Source organism: Agelaius tricolor, unplaced genomic scaffold (assembly GCF_023055355.1).
Source record: "Agelaius tricolor isolate 1412-34295 unplaced genomic scaffold, bAgeTri1.0.p SCAF_1, whole genome shotgun sequence".
NCBI lineage: Eukaryota > Metazoa > Chordata > Aves > Passeriformes > Icteridae > Agelaius > Agelaius tricolor.
The window spans coordinates 26,298,508-26,313,407 of NW_027269261.1; the positions used below are offsets into that span (position 1 = coordinate 26,298,508).

General features: G+C 44.5%; 1 protein-coding gene across 5 annotated transcripts in view; it reads left to right on the top strand.

Moving 5' to 3' along the window:
• Positions 1 to 7,440: 7,440 nt before the first annotated feature.
• PPM1B (protein phosphatase, Mg2+/Mn2+ dependent 1B) overlaps positions 7,441 to 14,900 on the top strand; it is a 62,164-nt gene continuing 54,704 nt past the window's right edge. For 4 of the 5 annotated variants that reach the window (XM_071427456.1, XM_071427465.1, XM_071427436.1 and 1 more), the window contains exon 1: positions 8,014 to 8,151. The gene's annotated coding sequence lies outside the window, so the exon portion shown is untranslated. Of the gene's footprint in view, positions 7,593 to 8,013; positions 8,152 to 14,900 lie in introns of those variants that run through there. The other variant, XM_071427447.1, reaches the window with a different exon arrangement.

The following is a 14,900-nucleotide window of genomic DNA, read 5'->3' on the forward strand; positions in this document are numbered from 1 at the left end:
CTGTTAACTTGTCATTAAATTGCTATTGGAGATTATGATTAGGAAAGAAGTGTAAGTGGGCAGCAAAAAGTAGCAATGGAATTGCATTGACAGTAAGAGATCTCATTTAATATTTACATATTTCAAGGATAAACTCTTCAGGCTTATTTTTGTTTTTACTCTCATGCTTACTTTTAAATTTTCATTAGAATGGTCTCAGCTATAAAACTTTGTGTCTATGCAGCATTTGAAAGATGTTTGAAAATTGAGAGGATATTGTTACCAGAATTCATCTATTTTATGGAGCTTAAAAGCAAGCTTGTTAGGGAAACTTGACCAACTTCTTCAATAACATAAGCTTAAAAGACAATAAGAACATAAATATTTTACAGTTGGCATGCTTAATTTGGACTATTGTGGAATTTGCAGGCTACCCCAACAAGGGAAGAGATGAGAATCTTGACTCCATGTTTCAGAAGGCTGACTTATTATTTTATAATATATATTATATTAAAAGACAATGATGTATTAAAACTATTCTAAAAGAATAGAAGAAAGGATTTCATCAGAAGGCTAGCAAGGAATAGAAAGGAATGATAAGAAAATCTTGTGACTGCTCACAGCCTCAACACAGGTGGCCGTCATTGGTCATCAAGTAGAAACAATTTCACATGCTGGGTAAACAATTCTCCAAATCACATTCCAAAGCAGCAAAACATGGAGAACCTGAAGCTTCTCAGGAGAAAAGATCCTAACTAAAGTATTTTTCATAAAATATGTCAGTGACAGACTATCTTAAAACATACTAAGTTCTCTTAAAATACTTCAGTCAAAGGTAGAAAAGATTATTCTAAAGTCCAGATAGTCAGTGAAGAACAAACTAGGGCAGTAATAAAGATGAAGACACATTAGGGATGATGGATGAGAGTAGTCTAAGCAAAAGGTGGTATTCTAACACCAAAGCAATATGTTTAGCAATATTTTAGACTGGAACAGGAGACAGCAAGAAATTAACAAAACTGACATTTCTGATCTGTGTCCTGCGCTACCACAATACTGCACTGAGTTCTGAGCTTCCCAGAGGCAGAGAAGAAAAGTGTGAACACAAGTTACTGAGTTAGCCAGGCAAATTATTCCTTATCAGCTAGGGTGCTATGGCAGCCTGTCATAGCTGAAATGAACATGTTTTCCTTCGGCAGCTGGCTGAGCTGGGAGCACACACACACACGGAGGCAGCTATTACAGCTTGTCTGTGGTGTAGTAACTTATTAAGCCATGCTAAGTCATGGCTTAATTACAAACTGGCTTGACAGCTTGTGGCTGTCTGTCCCTACCCAATTTAACAACATGAACAAAGCTGAAATGAAGGCAACAGAAATAATCATGGCACAACAACCCCTCCAGTTTGTTACATCTCAAAGCCAGCTCATGGCTGCTTGTGTGCATCTCCGAATAAGTACTTCCACACTGCCAATTAAATGCCTGTGTGAAGGCACTTAACCTGTTGCCCAGCCACGCTTAAGACTGCATTTGTCATTCTAATGCTGAAGCTGAATGACATTTCATATCATGCTGTGATAAACTTCCATAGTCTGTCCTTCTTTGTCATCTTTTTGAAATGATGAGCTCCCAGCAGCTGGTGAAAATTTCTTATACTAAGGTCCTGCTTTTATACTCTTCAAGTTAACCGCATTTCTATTTCTCCATTAGTTTTAATGTATGTGTTTTCCTAGTTATCTTTACTGTTGGTACCCCTAAGCACTGGGTCATTTACAAATTTATCCCCCACCACTTTCTTGCATCAGCATCATTAAAGAATATATCCAGTAGGTTTAAGCCCAAAACATCCTGGGCACTGGGGGAGTGTGGGGGGTTGTGGTGGTAGGAAGAAAAGAGAACCACCTTTACTCAGACACTTCATTTCTGATCATTAGATTTTGCTTTATCCTCTATGGATACTCCATCACCTCCAGTAGTCTCTGGTACTGCTCTGCTAATTCCTGCCATCTCCTCCTTTATCTAGAAGTTGAAAGATATTATCAAAGGAAGATCTTAGGTTAATCTGGTAAAGCCCACCTTTAGTAAACAAACATTACACTTTCTCATTTCCTGATATACTTACTTTAAAAAGCTTACTACCAGACAAGTGATTTCATTTGATGCGATTTTCTGACTTCTGGAATGGGCATTATCTGTTCTTTCTGCCCAGAAGCTGTAGACTGTGTTTTACTTTGATCTTATATATAATACTAGCAATTTCCTTTTCCTCCTAGCTATTAGCCATCCTGCCCTCCAACCCCATGTTCAAGATCAACATATTTACTGAAAATTGAGGGAAAAATATGCATTTAGTTTTAGAATCAGATGTAGACTATTTCTAAACCCCACTTCTTCCTCAACGGAAAGCAACATCACTTCCTTCTTACACTATTATATCACAGCTGGATAATATCTTGCTGTTTTTTAAGATGCTGGTTTTTTTCATAAATCAGCCTGATTTTCCAGATAAATTCTCCCACTTATTGATGTTTGAGATCCTTCCTGAACCAGATCTTTTTTCTGTTTAATGCTCTCTGCTTGTAATTCTTACCCCTCTCTTGATGCCACTTCTTTTCTACTTATGCTTGAGGCTTCTACCTCAAAGCCATTTTGCCTTCTATGAGATACAGGATCCCAGTCATTTGGTTTCAAGGTACCTAAGGTTTCTCCCATGTTCAAGTTTTCATTATACAAGATGATTTTGTTGCCAGGTCCCTTCACTTATCACAGTTTCCCTTTCTGAAGTTGAGAATGTTCTATTTTCTTTCACCCTTACCTTTCATCACACAAGTTGTGATCACTGACTCCAGGGTTATTACTTACCATCAGGCCTTTGAGAGCATATTCCTGAACCACCCAAAAGCAATACTATTTACAGGCTCAGTGACAGTTTGGAGAAAAATTTAAATTACTACCACAGTCCAGAATGTCTGGTCCCATCTATGAGTAGCATGTATTCCCCAAATTATTAAATGAGAATTGGAAATCTCACTGGCTACTTCTTTGAACCAAGCAGTACCATCTCTTCAGCAACATGGAGTTTTCTAATTACTTCCAAACTTTCCACCTGGAGTCTGGAATGATCTTAAGGCCCTCTTCTCTCAGTAAAATCTGCAACCATCTTTTCCAAAAATATATCAGAACTGAATTTTGAGTTGCTTTATTATTCACCTTTTATTTGCAAAACATCACTTCTTTGACATAGAATATTACTACACACTTTTTACTTCTGTGTTTGCTCAACCACAAATTGCCTCTAATCCACTAATCCACATGTTCTGGTTAGGAACTGAGTGTTCTTTTATCACAAGGAGGGCGTCCTGAACTGTTTTCTAAAATTCCTCCATGTTTGGTTTTTTTTCCCCAAAGTACTGGAAATAGCATATCCACTTCTCAATTATTTCATTTTGACACAGTAACTTACTTTTTTGCTTTTGTCTGTATACATCCTTTTTTCTTTGCTACCCATCCTACATTCTTTCTATTCCCCATTGCTGTATTAACATTTAGTCTTCCTCTTGTTGAGCAAAACCAAGGCAATATGTTACATGAAACTTTCAAAATTTTCCCTGTTCATTTCTTAATGTGAAGGTGACCTTATTATCTGTGGTGATTTCCTTCCTTTCTTCACAGATGGTGCAATCTAGAAGGGGTACCCAGGCAAGTGGTGAAGAACTAACTACTGTTGTTAAGTGAATTAGTTTCCATGGGAAGTTTACTCAGCTGAAAATGAAAGAGTTTGTTTGCTTTGCAGATAAAAAAGTAACCATGTACCATAAATATTGTCAGTGTCTGAGAATGCCTTCTTGTGAAACCAGAGCAGCCACCATTTGTCAAACTAGTCCGAAGGCCAGCTAAAACACTAGATGTAGACATGCTTCAGACAACCAGCTAACGTTTAAAAAACAGAGGTAAAAGCTGAGAAAATTGCATGAAAACACTGTCAGATCAAGTAGCTTCCCAAAGGTACTGATTTTTGGCAGGACCTGATTTACAGCTCATTAATTTGAACATTAAACAAATGCAATTATTGAGATTTGTCAACAGCTACTGCTAAAAGGACAAATCGCCCCACCAGTAACAATAGAAAATTCAAAAATGGGAATTTTAAAAACCCTGTAGAAGAACTCACCTTCATTCCTCTTTAGTGCAGTATCAAAGCTGTTTGCAAATTACCTTTGTCCCATACTATCTATTTCCTATTTATCACCATTTCTGTAGTGCATAGTTATTTTCACCACCACTAAGAATAAAATGGGCATTGCATGTGTTAAAAAATGCCGACTCTTTGAGGCATGCACACATCACCGTTGATCCAACACACAAGTATTCCCACAAATATCCTGCCTTGGTAATCTTAAACAAAGCTTAACTGGAGCCAGCCATGAAATGGCACAAAATCCCTGGATTAGCCATTAACTCCACATTGCCACATACAAACCATTATTTCACCTACTTATTACTTCACTGCCTGCCCCTGCTGCCTGTCACTGCTGCTTGCTTCTTGCCACACACACCTCTTGAGCAATGCCAGCGTTGAGTTTTAGCCCACAGAAACCAGCCAGATATGCACATTTTCTACTGATTAGGAATGTGCTGTTTACACTGGGCTATGGACTCGTGGGCACAGTGTAGGTTTTCAGTTAATCACTAACATTTAAGCAGGTCATGTTTGAAAAGCAGTAGGGGATATCACTTATTACTTTAGAGAAAATGTAGGGTAATATTTATTATTTTGGGGAGTCCATTCTTCCCAAAGAATTGCAAAGGTTGTACACCTAGTAAGATGATATGGAAAGAGAGTATTTTACTTTTTCCAAACTTGTTATAAAACCATATATGAAATTAGAGCTGTAGGTGAAAGGAAGGGGATCAGAACCCTTGTAAAACCTAGAAGTGAGGAGAAAGGCAGGGTCAGAAGGTTTGAATGACAACTCAAAGTCTAATTTGTGATTTCTTGCAGAATTTCTGTAGATTTTTGTTTTAGTCATCACTGGAGAAAGAGTGGCTGCTACAGTAAATTGGAGGGAAGAGTCAGTAGTAGCTGAGTATACAATGTACATACTCAGCAAAATTATCTAATGCTACCCAGGGTATCTCTCTGGCAGGTACCCAAGAAGCAAAGTAGAGGATGCAAACAGGGACCTGATAAAATTACAGCCCAGTTCTATACCTGCTGAAATCTGTGCAGCATATACCATTACTTTAAAAAGTGTCAAGCTCTCAAAAAATTCTTGGTGAATCTCTTGAAATAAAAAACAGTTTCAAAACTCCAAGAAATATCTAGGCTAAATAAATTTTGCATTAATCAACCCTAAGATATAGCAATTTTTAGGCAGATTTGTCATTGCTTTAATAATACATGAATTATATTTAAATGACTATGAGATATAAGCCTGAGGAAAGGAAAAAAAAAAGAAAAAAGATCCCTAGCTATATAAAAGTATCTTGAGTCCCAGATCATGTGGACACTGCAAAGTTAACTAGGTTGATTGGCAGCTGGGTCTGGGCACTCAAATTAGCTTGTCTGTGAGCAAGTTTTCTATGACAGAAGGGGAACCGCAGTCTCAGCATTCTGGCTCTTTCTGAACTGGCTCACGAGTGCCTGTGCTGAGGCAATCTAAGTTTCATTCTCATTCAGCTCTATCAACTGGTAGGGAGCTCTGGGAAGCAGCCCTGGCACACAGGGGTGGACTATCCCAACTTCTCAGTGTGGAATGGATGCATTTGAACCCACAGAGAGCAAAGCATCGGCTCTTAGAGAGGCAGCTGCATCAGTCACACCCTCAGAGCTCTGTGCAAGGATTTTCTACCGTGAGTGATGGTGCCCATGACCTTGGAGGTAAAAGCTGCACAGTGTTTTCTGCACTGTGGACATAACTCCGGAGGCCCTGGGAAAATAATCCCATCGTGTGGAAGACTGGGAGAGAATTTCAACTCTAGATAGAAAAGCTCTCATCTTTTTCAGAGTCAGTTCCTTTTGTAAACACTCCAGAAAATGAATAGAAGAATAAATAAAAATGCTTTACAAACAGTGTTTTGAGCCGTGGTGTCAAGTCCTGCATGTGACCGGCGTTCACTCACGCTGATGGATTCAGTGTGTGGGGAGGAAACACCTCGAAGTAAGGAAAGGGACAGAGGTGTCAGCAAACTACGGTGTGGGAATTATTATGCCATTTCTACAGACAGCACATTAAAGTTTGGGTTCTCGGGAGTGTAAGGCAAGGATATCCCTTCCAGCTTTGCAGGAAAGCCTATAGGGTATGACTGCAGCAGCTGAACAGCCATACAGAGCTGTAGGGGCACGAGTGGGGTCCCTCTCCAGCGAGGTGAACGGCAGCTGGCTTCAGCCAGCCATTGACTGAGAAAGGTAGGAATAGCACGGGATTACGAGGGATCAGACAGATTTTCATGTTCTTTCCTGAATAAACAGTTTTGCTTTGGGGCAAGACAGCAGCGGAAGGGCAGGCGAGCCCCCGCCGGGTGTTCATTCCGGCCTCCCGCGGCGAGGCTGTGGCTGCGGCCGGAGCGGCGGCGGCGGGAGCGGCTGCCCGTTCCTGCGCTTCCCACCTGCCGTGACTCGGGGCTAGGGGGAGATTTAGGGGTCACCTTAGCACCTTCTACAAGCACCGAAAGGAGGTGGTGGGGGTCGGCCTCTTCTCCCAGGCAAGTAGTGAGTGACAGGACGAGAGGAATTAGCCCCAAGCTTTGCCAGGGGAGGTTTAGGCTGAGCACCAGGAAGAGTTTCTTCGGAGAAAGGGAGATTAGACATTGGAATGGGCCGCCCAGGGAGGTGATGGTGGAGTCACCATCTCTGGAGGTGTTTAAGGAAAGCCTGGATGTGGCACTCGGCGCCACGCTCTAGTTACATGGAGGTGATTGGTCACGGCTTGGACTCGATGAGCTCAGGAGTCTTTTCCAACCTGATCGATTCTGTGATTCAGTGATTCTACTCTTCAGGCGGCCCCGGTGTCAGCAGGGCTCGGTGGGGTACCAGGGGCGACCCCGAGACGACTCATTCGGGCACACGAGTGGGGCCGCGGCCCCAGTATCCCTGAGCCAGGACACGGCACTCGAGCCCCGCGGGCAGATGGGAACGCAGAGGACCGAGACACCTCCAGCCTCGCTCTTTGGTGCGGTAACACCAGCAGCCCCGACCGGCAGCGACGGCAGCCCGAGATCCCGGCTCCCGCCCCCCCGGGCCGTGCGAGGTGCAGCGGGTCCCGCCTGGGGCGCCAGGCCCCGCCCCCCTCGGGCGGGACACCTGCCCCCGCGCGCTCTGATTGGCTGGTGGTGATGTAATCGCGCGCACATACGGGTACTCCCCACTGCCCCCCGTGGGGCACGGGGGAGGTCGCGCGCCCCTCGCCCGCCCCGCGACCAATCGCCGTGCGGAGCGGCTCGGCGCGCGGGCCGGACCGCGCTCCGCTGCCCCGCCGGCCGCGCTTGATTGGCAGGAGCAGCGACCAATGAGGAAAAGGGCCCCGCGGGTCGGTTTACGCCCCCTTGGCGAAGCGGCGGCCAGGGCGAGAGAGGCTGCGGGAGTGGCGGCGCTGGGAGCCAATAGCCTGCAGGCAAACCGCGCCGCCGGGAGGGAGGGGATGTGGCGGCGGGAGGGAGGCTGGGAGGGGCGAGGGCGCTCGCTGACAGCCGCTTCCGTCAGTCCTGCCCGAGGCTGCGAGGCCGGAAAAAAAAAAGTGCGGAGAAAGACGGAGTCCGTGCGCTGTCGTCTTGACTGACGAGAGCCGCAGCCAATAGTTACCAAAGCAGGCGGGGGAGACCCAATCAGAGAAAAGCTTTTGGGCGGGGCCTGGGTGTGAGCGGCGACCGCATCTACCAATGAAAGCGAGGAAGGGCTGTGCCGACGGGGTCGGCGGCCAATGGGCGGCGGGATGGGGCGGGCGGGGTGAGCCTGGCCCCGCCCAGCTCTCCCGAGCGCGGTGACGCGGGCCGGGGGACGGCGGCTCCAACATGTCCGCGCTGCTGGCGGCGCTCCGAGTGCGCGACCGGGCGGCGGCGGCGGCCGGCGGCGGCCAGCGCGGGGCGGCGCGCACCTGAGCCCGAGCCAGCACCGCCCGCACCCGCGCCGGGCCCCGCAGCGCCGCCGGGCGCCGGGGAACGCGGGGCACACAGGTAGAGAGGGCGGCCGGGGCTGAGCGGCCGGGCCGGGGCCGGGGCCGCGGCGCCGGGGGAGGCAGCGAACACGGCGTGCGGCGGGTGCGCCCCCGGGGAGCGAGCGGGCGCCGCGAGGCCCGGCCGCCTTTTCCTCGCGCCGCGGGAGAAGGGAGGGCCGGGGCCGCGCTGACACGGCCCAGGCCCCGCACGGCCCCGGGGCCGGGGAGCCGGCAGGCCCGGCCTCGCGGGGGTGGCACCGGGGAAGGCGCCGGAGGGGTCCGCCGTGTGCCGGCGGCTGCGGCCGGAGCCGAGCGGGGGGCGGCCGGCGGGCCGGGCTCGCGCACGTGCACGGGCCGGGCCCTGGGGAGCGCCGGGCCGGGCCGGGCCCGTGATACCGACGGGGCGGGCGGGGCGGGCAGGGGGCAGCGGCCGGCACGGCCCCGGTGCCGGGGGATAAGCTGCTGTGAGGGCTGGGTGCTCGTGACGAGCTGGGGATGGAATCACGGGCAGATGGGCAGTGCCTGGGAGCCTTTAGGCGAAAGGAGTTGAAAGCAGTTCTTACTCGTAGTTTGGAGCTTGCTGGCTCTGCCAACCCAGTGGATATACTTTTACTATAATTTACAATAATATCTCTCTCGGAAGGAGGGCGTCATTTTGATGAATTTAGTTGGAGGCAGCTAATAAAATCTGTACCTATCTCATTTTGTGTGCTGCGGTAGGTTGAGGGATGTGTTTATACCGTGGGGATGCAGGTGGTGGGTGAAAGCACACGTGTTTGGGAGTGGTGGTACAGGCAGGCCTGTGAATTTAGGAGTAATAGGTAAACAGGCTTCTGTGTGTTGCGAGAAGTAAGGTGGTAAGTTGAAAGGCGTCTAAAGGCTATGGAGGAGGGAGGCTTTGGGTGTTAGGGAAGCCTGTGTACAAGTTACAGACACAGTGGTAACAGGTTGCTACAAGGTTCTGGACTTGTTTTGTTTCGTGGCCACTGTGGTTAGACTTAATGTGCGAGACCTTCGTGTGTAATATGAGCTGGTATGTGGACAGCAAGTCATGCGTGTTCCTACTGCTGTGCTTTAGTTTGTCTGCTGCTCACTCTGGGAGCTGAGAGAGATGCCTGGCTGTCACCAGCTGGGAAAGTTCTCTGTCTGTTGTGTGGAGATGGGCTAGAGCAGAAAGCAACGTGGTCTGTGTCCTGGAAACTTGAGAGGAAACGTGAGTTGATGTTTCACCTGTAATGAAATGAAAGGAAAGGCTGGATATTTGTTGTTTGGCTCATGGAATACAAATGGAGAAACGTGTAGCAAATGCCCAGTGTTGGGATCATGATAGTACTTTTTGGAGTAAAGTCTGTGCATGTGCTAGGGAGCTGTAGAACTATAGTTATATATGTTTTTGACAGGCATCAGGCACTCTGAATTTCTGTCTATTAAGTCATCAATGCTGTCTTCCTGTAGGTAAATTTTTGAGGATGACTGTGGACTCCAGGAAAGTGAGGGGGATTTGGGTGGATGTTTGGGTATGGTTGAAAATGGGGGGAAGGATAAATTTGCACACAGGGTGAAGATTATGTTAGGATATGTATACATGTGTGTATCAGGGGAATGGTATTTGTGCAAAAGGGAAACTGGAGTTTTCGTATTGCTGAGTTAGTTAGTCTGTGCATAGAGAGAGGAGGCAGGCGTTTTTGGCTGAGGCTGTGAAAAGTTGAAATGGTGTGGGGGAGGGATGGTGAACTGGCTCCAGGGTCCTGTACAGGTTGGAGGCTGTGGGGATTCTGTGCTGCTTATATATGGAGAGAAGTATTTTATAGTTATGACACCCGGTGAAAATGAAAAAAGGGAATAAAGATGATGAGGCAATTTAGTACTGTTACTAATATTACTGGATTAAAGGAGGTTACAGTACAGTCAAGGGGTTTCTGGTAAAGTGCTTTTTTTGTTTGTTTATTTTGTTCTGTTTGTTTCACTGGATAAATTGACCATTAACTTTAAAGGTAAACTTCTGCTGAAACTAGCACTCATCATGATGTTGACAGGTCAGCAGCTAACTAAAAGCACTTAATGTGGTGTAGACAAGCTCCCGTGTGTATGTGTGGGCTCGGGCTTCAGTACATCCATTATATGTGTTTATTACATGCATTTTCTGTACCTTAACACTTAACTATGAGTTTGCATATCCAGAGTGTATGAAATCTTCTGTACTGGACTTGTGTTTGATAGAGTGCATCAACACTTGAGGGTCAGAGATTTGTTAAGAGACAATCCATTTAGAATGGAAAGCTGCTTGGATCAGTTGGAAATGAGGACTAATTATGTGTGTATCCTATGTTCTGAAGTTTGGGATAGTAGATTCTATTTATTTGCATAGGCCCTCATCTCTTGTTCTGCAGATCTTTAGAGGAGGCTCTTACATAGGGCAGTGATTTAATTAAGGCACACAACAGCAGGATGAGGGAAATGTAATTAATGTAGTATGGAGAGGGCTGCATAGAGAACCCATTTTTCTTTTATAGTGGTAGCCATGAAGTGATCAGTCAGTGATGTAAGGAACAAGAGAAAGAAATGAGTAGTCTTGTAGTTATCCTGGACAATCCAGTTCTCTTCTTGTCTCTGGTGTGGACTGCTCTCCTAAACTTTTCCAGTGATAATCACTTAGGTGTGCTTCTGATTTAGTAAACTTGTCTCAAGAAATAAAAACCTATTACAATTGAAATTCAAGCCTGTGAAATGTGTGTGTTGAACAATAGTTTCACGTGCTCACTGTCAAAAACTACTGCTCTCAGGGGTCCAATGGAGAGTAGAGAGTATTTCTTACATTAAGGTGTTGCTTCTGTATTACAAAAGGGAAAGGCACTAAAATCTGCTCTTAGTAGTAGATGTCAAAATCTGTGTTTATGAAGTATTTGTATTACTCTTTGGAGCAGGGCTTATTTAGACTGCAAGGGATGGGGATGTGCACAGAACAGTGTTCAGTGAGTATTGAATGTCCTCCTTAAATGGAGCAGGCTGCAGCACATCTTGCTGAATGCTGCTGCAGTGTTCGGCAGGGCAGGGGTGAGCTTGGCTTGTCAGTGTGGTTTCTGTTGCTTCGTTTGGTCTTGGGTTGTTGGGGTTTTTTTTTGTTTTTTTTTGTTTTTTTTTTTTTTTCAAAAAAAACCACTGAAAATGAAAATTGATCGTTTGGTAGTGCCTTGCATCATCAGTCCAATAAGAATGCTTAAATCTGCCATATAGGTTTACTGCTGTAGCTTAGGAAGTGGGAAATGGCTGTTCTTTTCCAGTCAGCACTGGAAGATAATTAGCTAACCATTGGTTTTTACAAGCATGGTCTCTTCCAAGTGAATGGGAAAGCCTTGGTGAAAGAATCCAAGCTCCAGACTCTGTTTCAACTGTGGAGAGTGTTTACTGTGACAGGCCATGCATATCTTTGTGTCCGTAGATGTTTGTTTTTCTTCCTAGTATTGATTCTTTCTGCCCACTACCTTAATCAAATATGCTCTATTTTGTTAGGGGTTTGTTTTTTTAGTTCTTGTCACCTGTCCACTGATCTCTCTGAATTCAGTGCCGCACTTCCCTGCCCTGTAAAAAAGGAGCATTCTTCAGATCTTGGGCCTTTTAGTAACTGAAGTGATTCAATCTGAATATTGTTCTTCTCAGTAAATTGGAGGAGAGCAGTGGTAATTTCTTTGGAAAACAGTTGAAATAAAAACTTTGCTGTCTTGGTTCCTTCCCTTTGTATTACTTTTTAAATTCTGTGCTTCAGTTTATGCTTGATGGTCTTCATGATTTGACTTATAGCTGTACAGAGTGTGAATTGTAACTTCTTCTTTCTCACTGTCTGTTAGCAGTGTGAAGGCAGCATAAATGTTTTATGCATCTTACAGGAGTCAGGTTTAGCCCCAACCTCCAGCATATCATGTATACATAAAATGTTCAGGGAATTTAATGTCAAAATCTGGACCAGTAATTGCAGCTTCTTAATAAAAAACAAACTACCCAAATAGAATGACCTCTGACTAGAGAAGATGAGAAAGGAGAAACTGAAAGATGATCCCTGATGTAAGAACAAGGATGCAGAGTTTCCAGAAAGATTATCAGTACTGCTTTTACTTAACAGACAACTTTGCAAATTCCTTAGCTGTTTGGATGTTTTTCAGCCTTAGACAGATGTCTAGTGTGGGAAACTTTGTTCAAACTGCTTATCATTTGCTCAAGCGTTGTACAAATTTATATTTGTATCATATGATAAAGTCAGATAAATATTTGGAAGAATTTATGAGTGTCACTCCAGAAGAAAACTGGTCTGAAAATCTTCATGAGATGGTAAGAAATTACTGAGCTGGGGTAGCTCATCTCTAGTTTCTAGAGATGAGCAGTTCAACTCATCTCAGTTTCTTGAGACATTATTGGCATGTTGAGACATAAGGGTTGCCAGTGAGTGTAGGTTAAATTAGTCTTCTGGCTCTTGGAAAACCCTGTGTTGGGAGGGAAAGCACAGAGATGTTTTCGTGTAGAGAATGATGCCAAAAGGGGAAATTAGGTGTCTCAGCAGACAGCAGCCTTTCTTATAATTTTGAAGGAAATTACTCAGGCCCAGGTATTTTTGTTCTGCTATGAAAATGTTACCCACAATTCTTTTCTTCCCTGTGCACCATTAGTTTCTCATTAACATTACTTCAGTGTGTCATTTTATGATGTCACTACATTACTATCTCCTGGCATAGATTCTCTTCATCTTTGATGGGATGAGTTGAGTTTTCATTGAGTTTTCTTTCAAACAAATAATGCTACTAGGTGCTTAAGTCTGTTTTCACGAGAGTTAACATGAAACAGATCAGAAAAACATAGCTTAAGGATGTTTCAAACTGGGCTGCTGGAGAATTTAAAATGGCTTTTTAGTGAGTATGGTAATGACATGTCAAGAACCACAAACTTCCAGTTAAATCACAAAGGAAAGTGTCATTAGTTCTTTCAGTTTTCATGGGATTAATGTGTTAACAGAAAATGTTCAATAATCTTCAATAATCCTACTTTTGTGTCTGCACCCCGGTATAGGAACTTGACCTTTACTGAATGTAGAGCAAACATGGCTCTGCATTGTTAGCATATGAATGAATTGTTTTTATCAAGGAGGTAATGAAGTAAAGATGGTAAGGATTTGTTGAGCAGAGGAGGTAACATGTTATTGGAAGTTTTTCATGCAGTACTGCTTTGGTCTGGTCTCACCAGCTTGTTGGTCCTGCCAAAGGCAGGTATATGTTTGAAACTCATGATCTTCTATTTAAAATTTTATAGAAAAAAAATTGGTAACAGGAAAGAACATCTCAGTGATGGAACTATTTGTAAAGAAATGATGTTTTGATTCAAGTGGAATAACGAATGTTATAGTGGTTTATTAAAAAACAAAAAACCTCTGTTCTGGGTGGCTTTGTTGGTTGAGCTGATACGCAAGTCATAAAAAGCATTATTGAGTACATGCTGCTCTTCCTTTGCTATCATCACCTCCAATGGAACCACTGATTGAGTTGTCTCTGCAAGGTTACTTGAAAAGTTTTGTAAAACAGTAATCGTAGGTGATGCATGAAGTATGTCGATCTTAGGTGGGCTATTTTTTTCTTTATTCAGAAAACTTTTCTAGAGTATCCCACTAGCTTTTGAAACTCCTAACCTGTAAAGGGGTGGAAACAAAAGTGGATGAGTGGTGGTACACTGCTGCTATCATTACTCCAGGAAAAGGAGCAGCCTGTACAGGCCTCCTTTCTAAGGCTTTTAAGGTGCATGTTGGCAGCTTAAACCTGTGGGTTTACTTCCTGCTGCTTGAGGCTCTCATAAATGAATGGACAGTACCTGTCACATTGATTATATTTACATTAGCAAGCAGTGCTGCAGCTGGAGAAGGTTGTGGAGTGGAGCTGTAAGGTAGAGTCAGTGTCCCCAGTGTGTGCACTTCGTGGGGTTTATTTCAGACTAATTGTAGTCTGGCTCTGTGGACTGAGTCTGTTCCAAGCTTTCCCAGAGTTTTGATGTAGGTCAGTCTTGGAGATGTTCAGATCATTTGTTCAGAAACTTCTATGAGATGTGAACTAAAATACAGGAAGTGGGTGACAGAGTTACTTCAAAAGCATGCTCCTAATTCAAACTGACATGTCAGTACAGCTGTGCCCACTAAAAAGCACGTTAGAGCACTGCAGAGGGTGCTGAGCTATGCAGGGGGGGTGGGTTCTCCCCTCTGCTGCTTCCTAAGTGTTGCCAGGCCTGCAGAAACTGTGCTGCTGCTATCTAAGGATTGCTTGTTTATCGTGACTGGTAACTACATATCTGTTCCCAAGTTATTGTCCCTAATTTTAAAATCTTGTGTGAAAAAGACTGGTGTTAAAACTACAACAAATTCTGGAGAGTAGTTGTTTCATGGTTTTTCTTCAGTTAATCAAGAATGAAACTGTGTGAGCAGCAAGTTCTGAAGCCTGACTTCCTGTGGCTTTGTGTCTTGTGGTTGGGTATAGGGTACTGTGAGTTCTGTAAGTATTCTCATTTGTTTGGGGCACATTTGTTTATCCTGTATAGGATGATGGCTTTGGTTACACAGCTGAGCTTCTGCTGCACTTGTCCTCAAGGGGCACTAGTTTGGATGTCTCTCCTTGATGTGACTGTTTATTCCACAAAATTCATAGGACCTGATTATTTGTGAAATATTTACCCTTGTGTAAACTTTTGAGTTGTGTTTCAGTGAAACTGTGGGGACACAGAAAACACACACTGTAGCTTGGC